This window comes from Macrosteles quadrilineatus, unplaced genomic scaffold (genome assembly GCF_028750875.1).
Source record: "Macrosteles quadrilineatus isolate MER2022 unplaced genomic scaffold, UCM_ALF_1.0 Scaffold_2__2_contigs__length_208266976, whole genome shotgun sequence".
NCBI lineage: Eukaryota > Metazoa > Arthropoda > Insecta > Hemiptera > Cicadellidae > Macrosteles > Macrosteles quadrilineatus.
In genome coordinates this window covers 185,402,125-185,412,831 of record NW_026542595.1, presented here as the reverse complement: position 1 = coordinate 185,412,831, position 10,707 = coordinate 185,402,125, and the positions used below count along the sequence as shown (strand labels likewise).

The 10,707-nt window shown below is 40.3% G+C and overlaps 1 long non-coding RNA gene across 1 annotated transcript; it reads left to right on the top strand.

Annotated features, from left to right (window-relative positions):
* The first annotated feature begins 932 nt into the window (after positions 1–932).
* LOC128987240 (uncharacterized) lies at positions 933–2,972 on the top strand. The gene is made up of 2 exons (XR_008490218.1): positions 933–1,071; positions 1,914–2,972. It is a non-coding gene; the product is annotated as an uncharacterized LOC128987240 (long non-coding RNA).
* Positions 2,973–10,707: the final 7,735 nt, after the last annotated feature.

Sequence of the window (10,707 nt, the reverse complement as noted above, 5' to 3'; positions counted from 1 at the left end):
TGTTCCATGTCCTATGTTCCATGCTCTATATTCTATGTTCCATGGTCTATGTTCCATGTCATATGTTCCATGCTCTATGTTCTATGTTCCATGCTCTATGTTCCATGTTCCATGTTCCTTGTTCCATTTTCCATGTTCCATGTTCCATGTTCCATGTTCCTTGTTCCATGTTTCATGTTCCATGGTCCATGTTTTATGTTCCATGTTTCATGTTCTATGTTCCATGTTCTATGTTCCTTGTTGCATGTTCCATGTTCCATGTTCCTTGTTCCATGCTCTTTGTTCCATGTTCCATGTTCCATGTCCTATGTTCCATGCTCTATGTTCTATGTTCCATGGTCTATGTTCCATGTCATATGTTCCATGCTCTATGTTCTATGTTCCATGCTCTATGTTCCATGTTCCATGTTCCTTGTTCCATTTTCCATGTTCCATGTTCCTTGTTCCATGTTTCATGTTCCATGGTCCATGTTTTATGTTCCATGTTCCATGTTCCATGTTCTATGTTCCATGTTCCTTGTTCCATGTTCCATGTTCCTTGTTCCATGTTCCTTGTTCCATGCTCTTTGTTCCATGTTCCATGTTCCATGTCCTATGTTCCATGCTCTATGTTCTATGTTCCATGGTCTATGTTCCATGTCATATGTTCCATTCTCTATGTTCCATGTTCCATGTTCCATGTCCTATTGTCACGGTTAAAAGGCCGCCCCAATTATTCGTCATGGAACTGATCACTCCATGTTAAATATCTACACTGTTTGACGCGTCACAGTGGACCGAATATAGTATCCAGCGGAGTTTAATTGTGTTGGACACCCTAAAACCATAATCAACGCTAGTACGGTACTGAAACGGAGCGAGCTTTCGAACAAGTCAGGACAACCAATCAGAGCGGTGGTTCGAGACAACTGTCAGCTGACCCGGAACCTTGGAGTGGAGATTGAAAGTGAAGACGCTGAATCATCCTCATTTGGCCGCCATCAGACTTATCGTTGAGACAAGAAATCTCTGCAACTTCTGGACGCCGGTCTACAATTTTGCCCTCAGATTCTTAAGGATTTATATACTGAGGTAAGACAGTCGGGATTCCAGAAAAAGTCTTAAATTGCTTCAGGGTTCCAAATTCTATTAATTTGTTTGTAATTAAAATCATTTCCAGTTGTTCAAACAAGTTACAGATTGCCGTAGTCATCATGAACTTGGTTTTTCTCAAGCCAAATTAACACGAAATTATAATTCCAGGGTTGACCTTATGTAGGTAATTTAGACAACTGTGGGTAAGACACAAACAATGTTGATAATTTTATAGTTTTAAGTACATTTTCCCTGTTTTATGATAGAAATTGTCTTGTAATTTTCATGTTGGTGCAAAGCAATAAGTTTGCAACAGGAGTCAGTCACATGGTCTCAAATTTTGCAAAATCGTTTAAACCATTTGTTTACAATCAGTTTTGATTTCTCAAAGTTAGGTTAGGTTGTCCAAAAGGAAGAAATGATATATTTAGTAGTTTTTAGAAATTTTTGTCATTCTTGGCCTAGGCCTACCTTGTACTTGTTCACCATGCTTTTGTTCATATGTAGTTCAGTGTTTTAAATATTTCTTGTTTAGCTTAGAAAATGTAATCAACCTACGCTCACTAAATTAAATATAAAGAATGTATTTTGTAAATTATTTATTTTGTAAATGTCAGAAACCAAATTGTTGCTCAGTTGTTCTAAGATAGGCCTAACTTGAGGCAAGAACAGTTTAAGACCTAGTTTCACTTACTGTTAATGACCTTTTGTCATAACAACTACAAAATGGATTAAAATTACAGCTAATCAAGGCCTAGCCTTCATGGAACACATGACTTAAGTTATAGGACTACTGTTAATATTTAACCAGAACAGAAATTATTCACGAGGAATTACAGGGTGTACGTTCCGGCCTGCAAGAGTTCAGACCTACGTCTTATGAGAGATCCTACCTACGGCTTGTGAGAGATCCGACCTACTGCTGGAGAGACGTTACCAGAATTGGCCCACTTACAACCTTGGCCTATCCAACATCGTACGGGGCTGTGGACCTGGACCACGTCCACCCCTACCACCTGTCATCGCAGCGGACCTCCACTGTCTGATAAGTCCTAGGCTAGCCTTTACCGTAACTTTCATCTGACTACAGTTCAACTATCAGCCTACTAAATCATTTTAATTTGGCCAAATACAAAGACTAAATCAATTTCTCTGGACATTTAACTTAACTTACTCAACTTCTGGTGCATCAAGATTCAAATTTCATTCAAATTTCAATCCAGTTATCTTCAGACTGTATTTTGTGCAACTCCAAGTGCCGAGGGAACTAGACGCAACTAAACCATCGTCTCAACATATTCTGTAGGCTAGGCCTAACTTTTAGAGATATATAGATTACGGTAATCGTTCGGATTGTAGCCGAAAGGGTAATAGTGTCTTTGATATTTGTCGCTGGTGTTGCCTAGTTTTAAGATTGTCTATTTTATTATTTTGTGTATCTAGTATTGTGTCACATTATGCTCTGCCGGATTGATTAGAGACCTGATATATTTTGTCTCTGTTGTCCCCTGTTTAATTATAAGATTGTCTATTATTATTGTGTATTTTGTGTCATATTATTGCTTTGTCGGATTGATTATTGACTACGGTCGAACATATATTTTGTCTAATGTTGTCTTCTGAGTAAAAATTAATTGTTGCTTTTCTGTAAATATACTTTGCTACCGTCTGCGCAGTCGGAAATTCCAAAAGCTTTTGGTCACAAAAAAAAAATAATGTAAATAAATAAATAGCCTATTTGAGTTATATTTTAGGTTCAAGTGTCTTGGTAGTAACGAATACTGAACGAAGAACGTTGTATGTAGCATTTTGATTGATTATTATTTCGTACCGGACATTTGAGTCAGGCTTGTCTGTGCAAAATATTTACTTGTAATAAACCTTCGCTTATTTTGTCATATCTTGTGTCATTTTTGAAAACCAGTGTATTTGTCATAGTGTATTATAGTGGGCGTAGGTGGGTCAACCCCTGAATTATCCAGTTTTATTCACAATTTTCTCAAAATTGAAACTCACCCCAACGCTAAGTCAACATAGATTTTAGGGACCTGTCGAACCTCATGGTATATAGGAGCATAGGTTAAGTCACTCAATACTACAGAGATCTGCAAAATCTGTTACCATCCTGGGGCTGGAACGTTCCCAGTTTATCGACCAGCATCATACCCCGAAACTGGGTGGCGCCCTGCAGCATCACTGAAGTACTTGGTTATTACCCTGGTTCATAGGCTACCTATACACAGTTCCGCCCACGACCCGTCACTGACTGAGACCTAGCCGTGGAGTGTGTCATTTGGCGCCCAACAACGTGGGGCATTGTTTAATTCATACTATTCTATAAATATATATAGAGGCCTATAAAAAAAAAAAAAAAAAAAAAAAAAAAAAAAAAATGAGTTACCGATTGCGCAAAGATGAGGTGCAGCATGAACTCCGAGTCCGTGGACTCCCTGTTGAGGGTGATGTTTATGAATTGCGCAAGCGATTGCAAACAGCACTTACGAATAAAACCGCTGTTGACACTGAGGCGGTAGGCAAACTTAATATTAATTCTGAGTTGGAAATTTGTGAGGAGAAATTTTCGGATTTAAGTGAATTGGTGGATGCCTTTGACGCGGGCGTGAAGAATAATGAATACTGGCGGATAGAGGCTAGACTTCAGCACTTGTTGGGCAGACTTCAACTGGTCAGGGATAGAGAAGGCAAAGAGGAGACTATTGCAGAGCGACTGAGTAATTTAGAGGGAAAAATTAAAACGGCTATGGAGCAATTGGAACAAAAACTAACCCGCACACCTGAGGTCAATAAAACCGAACCACCAGTCTTTCCATTAGCAACAGGAAGTGAAAATAAAATTACTCTACAGGTACCAACCCCGAAGGAAATATCCCACAGTAAAGCCACTGATTCTGAATCACAAAGTCAAAGTCAAAATAGATTAGAATTTTCCCCTAAGCCTACAGAGTCACAACGTAGGAGCGTTCCCGTCTACAAGTGGAATATCACATTTGATGGTGGGCCTAAAGTTAGTGTAGGTTCTTTTCTGGAGCGTATTGAGGAATTAAGAATAGCCCGAGGAATATCGGAAAAAGAATTGCTGGACTCTGCAGTGGACCTTTTTGCTGGATCAGCGCTGATATGGCATCGTTCAAATAGACAACGCATAGGATCATGGGAGCAACTGAAGACAGAACTTAAGGCCGTATTCCAAAACCCAGATTATGATCATCTGCTGTTGAAAGAAATTTTGAACCGGACGCAAGGAGAACATGAAAACATTGATTTGTACCTAGCCACGATGAATGTACTGTATAGTCGCCTCACTGAGAAGATACCAGAAGAAAAACAACTGACACAAATATTAAAAAATCTTAACAACTACCTGCAAGATAAGTTATGTATGTTGAATATCACCAGTTTGGAGGAATTACGGAACTTAGCTCGCCGTGCTGAACTTGGAAGGATCCGCTCGACTACTCAACACCCGCCACCAAAACCTAACATCGTTATGGAACCTGACCTAGCCTATTGTGGACCCAGACGACAACACGGGTCACAGTATGTCTCAGCGATTCAATCAACTCCCAGATTACCGAACCTAACCTGTTGGAACTGTGGGGAAGGAGGCCATATGTCGAGATATTGCCAGAAACCGAGGAAAACATTTTGTTATGGGTGTGGCGCACCTAATGTAAAGCGAGCTGAATGTCAAAAATGCACTCCAAAAAACTTGTAAGGTTGGGAGTTGACAACAACCCTATCGTTAACTCCCAGAGAGATAAAACCAGTACTGAATTAGGCCTAGATAAAATAAATTATTTATTTGAACCAGTAGAAAATGATCCGAGACCTTATCTAAAAATCAAACTTTTTGGAAAACCAATGCGAGCCTTGTTAGACTCCGGAGCCTCTCAATCTGTATTGGGCCAGGAAGGATTGTGGGTAGTTCAGAAATTTCCAAATTTATTGAACCCGATCCCTGATAAGTGGATTGAAACAGCTGATTCACAAAAACATGAAATTAGAGGTACAATGAAGGTGCAGATTACTCTAGCAGGACGATCCAGAGAAACCAGTGTTTTGGTAGTTCCTTCATTAAAGCATTCTTTGATTCTAGGGATAAATTTTTGGTCCGAAATGCAAATTATTACAGATTTTCACCAGAGAACCTGGGACTTTTCACCTGCCACCCTTAAGCTATCTTCTATGAACGTTCCACCCCATGGACTGCAGACCGAAGAACATCTCACTACACCGCAACGCTTAGAATTAAATAGATTCATGAATGAATTTCTTAAAGGGACCGATCAGCCTATCCTAGGGAGGACCAACTGTGTTGAGCATGTTATTGATACTGCGGACGCAACCCCGGTTAAGCAACGTTACTATCCGATGTCACCGGCAAAGTTACGGGAAGTCAACGAAGAACTAGATAGGATGTTAGAACTGGGAGTGGTAGAGAAGAGTAAGAGTCCATGGTCATCTCCTATTGTTTTAGTGGACAAACCTGATGGGTCAAAAAGGTTTTGTGTTAATTTTAAAGCTCTTAATTCAGTTACCAAACGGGACGCTTATCCCCTCCCGTATGTTACCACTATTCTGGACCGCCTTCGTGATGCAAAATTTCTTTCCTCATTAGATATTAAGTCAGCATACTGGCAAATACCGCTTAGTGCAGAGAGTAGAGAGAAGACTGCGTTTACAGTGCCTGGTAGAGGATTATATCAATTTATAACCATGCCCTTCGGACTCCATAATGCCCCGGCCACCTGGCAAAGATTTATTGACAATGTGCTTGGTGCTGATTTGGAACCATCGGTATTTGTATACTTGGATGATGTAGTAATTGTAACTCCCACTTTTGAGAAACACCTGGAGGTGCTGAAGGAAGTAATCACCCGATTACGTGGAGCAAAACTGACCTTGAACACCGAGAAATGCAAAATTTGTCGTCCTGAACTCAGATATTTAGGCTATGTTGTCGATTACCGAGGGCTTAGGGTAGATGCAGAGAAGGTCGAAGCCATTCTACAAATTCCGTATCCAACATCACAGAAAGAAGTCCGACAATTTTGTGGCACCGCCAGCTGGTATCGGCGCTTTATCCCCAATTTTGCCTCCCGTATATATCCGCTAACCCAATTGCTAAAACGAGATCAGCGTTTTAGATGGACAGGTGAATCCCAACAGGCTTTCGAAGACATTAAAACTTGTCTGGTGTCTGCACCAATTCTTACTTGCCCAGATTTCGGCAGACCATTCACTGTCTCCTGTGATGCTTCGGCTAACGGCCTCGGTGCAGTCTTGAGTCAAGAGGGTGAGGGTGGCGAGACAGTGGTTGCTTATGCAAGTCGCACTCTAACAAAAGCGGAGCAGAAATACTCTGCCACGGAAAGGGAATGTTTGGCCGTGGTCTGGTCAATTGAACGCTTCCGACCATATGTGGAAGGGACTAAATTTCAAGTAATTACCGATCACTACAGTTTGCTCTGGTTATATAACCTTAAAGATCCCCAAGGCCGTCTTGCGAGGTGGGCTTTACGTCTACAACCATATGATTTCACTCTAGTTCACCGAAAAGGCAAGGACCATGTTGTGCCTGATTTGTTATCTCGAACGACAGCAGAAGAAACCATTCCACCTAGTACGAAGGAAAAGGAGCGGGTGAAAATTGGAGTGCTAACGGAAGTAGCCAATACGACTGACCAGTGGTATGAGAGAATGAAGAAAAATGTTCAACAGACCAAGAATTTGTATCCATTGTGGAAAGTAGAAGATGGACAGCTATGGAAGATGACTCGAGACCGACTACGCCTACCTGAAGACGAAGAAGAATGGAAGATAGTGGTTCCAAAAGATAAGAGAGAAGCGCTATTGGCCCAAATGCATGACGCCCCGACCGCTGGACATCTGGGATGTAATAAAACTTTCCACCGACTCCAAAATCAGTATTACTGGCCTAAAATGCGACAAGACGTAGGGAGATATGTGGGTAGATGTACCACTTGTCAACAAGTAAAATTTGATCAAAATAGGCCTAAAGGGTTTTGCGGCTTCCGTCGCGGAGTAGACAAACCCTGGAGCATGATTTCTGCCGATTTGATTGGACCATTACCTCGCTCTACCTCAGGATTTAAATATATATTAGTTGTAATAGATACGTTCACAAAATTTCCGATTCTTGTGCCTCTTCGTGCTGCTTCAGCAAAGTTAGTTGCAAAACATTTGGAGGAAGATGTATTTTTAATGTTTGGCATTCCAGATTACTGTCTCTGTGACAACGGGGCAGAATTTGTTGGAAAAGAATTTAAGCAAATGATGGAATCATATAAAATTCAAATACTTTACAATCCTAGCCGACACCCTCAGAGTAATCCAACCGAACGAGTGAACAGAACGATTGGAACTATGTTACGGGCCTTTGTAGGTGAAAACCACAGGTTGTGGGATCGAGAACTGCCTAAGTTAGGATTTGCCCTGCGATCTGCACGACATGAGGTCACCGACTACTCCCCGGCCTACTTAAATTATGGAAGAGAATTGTACACTCCAGGACTAGAGAAAAACTTGGACCCAACCCCGAACGAAGTACCGGATGTGGAAGCAGAAAATGTGGATAGTTATGGAGCCAAATTGTCCAACTTGAAGAAAATTTATCGATATGTAGAGAGTCGTTTGAAGAAGGCCCACGAGAAGACCGCTCACAGATATGATTTGAGGAGACGGGAAGCAGAGTTCCATGTGGGAGATAAGGTGTGGAAGAAAAACTATCAACAATCAGACGCCCAAAAGTTTTACTCGGCTAAACTAGCACCTATCTATACCGGACCGTACTGGATAGCAAAGAAATTATCTAAGTTAGTATACACACTTAAGGACCAGAGAGGCAAAACCATCGGCAACTGGCATATAGGAGACCTAAAACCATGTATATAGAAAATTTGGGAAATTTTCTGGTGGGTAGAGGGGTGTTTGTCACGGTTAAAAGGCCGCCCCAATTATTCGTCATGGAACTGATCACTCCATGTTAAATATCTACACTGTTTGACGCGTCACAGTGGACCGAATATAGTATCCAGCGGAGTTTAATTGTGTTGGACACCCTAAAACCATAATCAACGCTAGTACGGTACTGAAACGGAGCGAGCTTTCGAACAAGTCAGGACAACCAATCAGAGCGGTGGTTCGAGACAACTGTCAGCTGACCCGGAACCTTGGAGTGGAGATTGAAAGTGAAGACGCTGAATCATCCTCATTTGGCCGCCATCAGACTTATCGTTGAGACAAGAAATCTCTGCAACTTCTGGACGCCGGTCTACAATTTTGCCCTCAGATTCTTAAGGATTTATATACTGAGGTAAGACAGTCGGGATTCCAGAAAAAGTCTTAAATTGCTTCAGGGTTCCAAATTCTATTAATTTGTTTGTAATTAAAATCATTTCCAGTTGTTCAAACAAGTTACAGATTGCCGTAGTCATCATGAACTTGGTTTTTCTCAAGCCAAATTAACACGAAATTATAATTCCAGGGTTGACCTTATGTAGGTAATTTAGACAACTGTGGGTAAGACACAAACAATGTTGATAATTTTATAGTTTTAAGTACATTTTCCCTGTTTTATGATAGAAATTGTCTTGTAATTTTCATGTTGGTGCAAAGCAATAAGTTTGCAACAGGAGTCAGTCACATGGTCTCAAATTTTGCAAAATCGTTTAAACCATTTGTTTACAATCAGTTTTGATTTCTCAAAGTTAGGTTAGGTTGTCCAAAAGGAAGAAATGATATATTTAGTAGTTTTTAGAAATTTTTGTCATTCTTGGCCTAGGCCTACCTTGTACTTGTTCACCATGCTTTTGTTCATATGTAGTTCAGTGTTTTAAATATTTCTTGTTTAGCTTAGAAAATGTAATCAACCTACGCTCACTAAATTAAATATAAAGAATGTATTTTGTAAATTATTTATTTTGTAAATGTCAGAAACCAAATTGTTGCTCAGTTGTTCTAAGATAGGCCTAACTTGAGGCAAGAACAGTTTAAGACCTAGTTTCACTTACTGTTAATGACCTTTTGTCATAACAACTACAAAATGGATTAAAATTACAGCTAATCAAGGCCTAGCCTTCATGGAACACATGACTTAAGTTATAGGACTACTGTTAATATTTAACCAGAACAGAAATTATTCACGAGGAATTACAGGGTGTACGTTCCGGCCTGCAAGAGTTCAGACCTACGTCTTATGAGAGATCCTACCTACGGCTTGTGAGAGATCCGACCTACTGCTGGAGAGACGTTACCAGAATTGGCCCACTTACAACCTTGGCCTATCCAACATCGTACGGGGCTGTGGACCTGGACCACGTCCACCCCTACCACCTGTCATCGCAGCGGACCTCCACTGTCTGATAAGTCCTAGGCTAGCCTTTACCGTAACTTTCATCTGACTACAGTTCAACTATCAGCCTACTAAATCATTTTAATTTGGCCAAATACAAAGACTAAATCAATTTCTCTGGACATTTAACTTAACTTACTCAACTTCTGGTGCATCAAGATTCAAATTTCATTCAAATTTCAATCCAGTTATCTTCAGACTGTATTTTGTGCAACTCCAAGTGCCGAGGGAACTAGACGCAACTAAACCATCGTCTCAACATATTCTGTAGGCTAGGCCTAACTTTTAGAGATATATAGATTACGGTAATCGTTCGGATTGTAGCCGAAAGGGTAATAGTGTCTTTGATATTTGTCGCTGGTGTTGCCTAGTTTTAAGATTGTCTATTTTATTATTTTGTGTATCTAGTATTGTGTCACATTATGCTCTGCCGGATTGATTAGAGACCTGATATATTTTGTCTCTGTTGTCCCCTGTTTAATTATAAGATTGTCTATTATTATTGTGTATTTTGTGTCATATTATTGCTTTGTCGGATTGATTATTGACTACGGTCGAACATATATTTTGTCTAATGTTGTCTTCTGAGTAAAAATTAATTGTTGCTTTTCTGTAAATATACTTTGCTACCGTCTGCGCAGTCGGAAATTCCAAAAGCTTTTGGTCACAAAAAAAAAATAATGTAAATAAATAAATAGCCTATTTGAGTTATATTTTAGGTTCAAGTGTCTTGGTAGTAACGAATACTGAACGAAGAACGTTGTATGTAGCATTTTGATTGATTATTATTTCGTACCGGACATTTGAGTCAGGCTTGTCTGTGCAAAATATTTACTTGTAATAAACCTTCGCTTATTTTGTCATATCTTGTGTCATTTTTGAAAACCAGTGTATTTGTCATAGTGTATTATAGTGGGCGTAGGTGGGTCAACCCCTGAATTATCCAGTTTTATTCACAATTTTCTCAAAATTGAAACTCACCCCAACGCTAAGTCAACATAGATTTTAGGGACCTGTCGAACCTCATGGTATATAGGAGCATAGGTTAAGTCACTCAATACTACAGAGATCTGCAAAATCTGTTACCATCCTGGGGCTGGAACGTTCCCAGTTTATCGACCAGCATCATACCCCGAAACTGGGTGGCGCCCTGCAGCATCACTGAAGTACTTGGTTATTACCCTGGTTCATAGGCTACCTATACACAGTTCCGCCCACGACCCGTCACTGACTGAGAC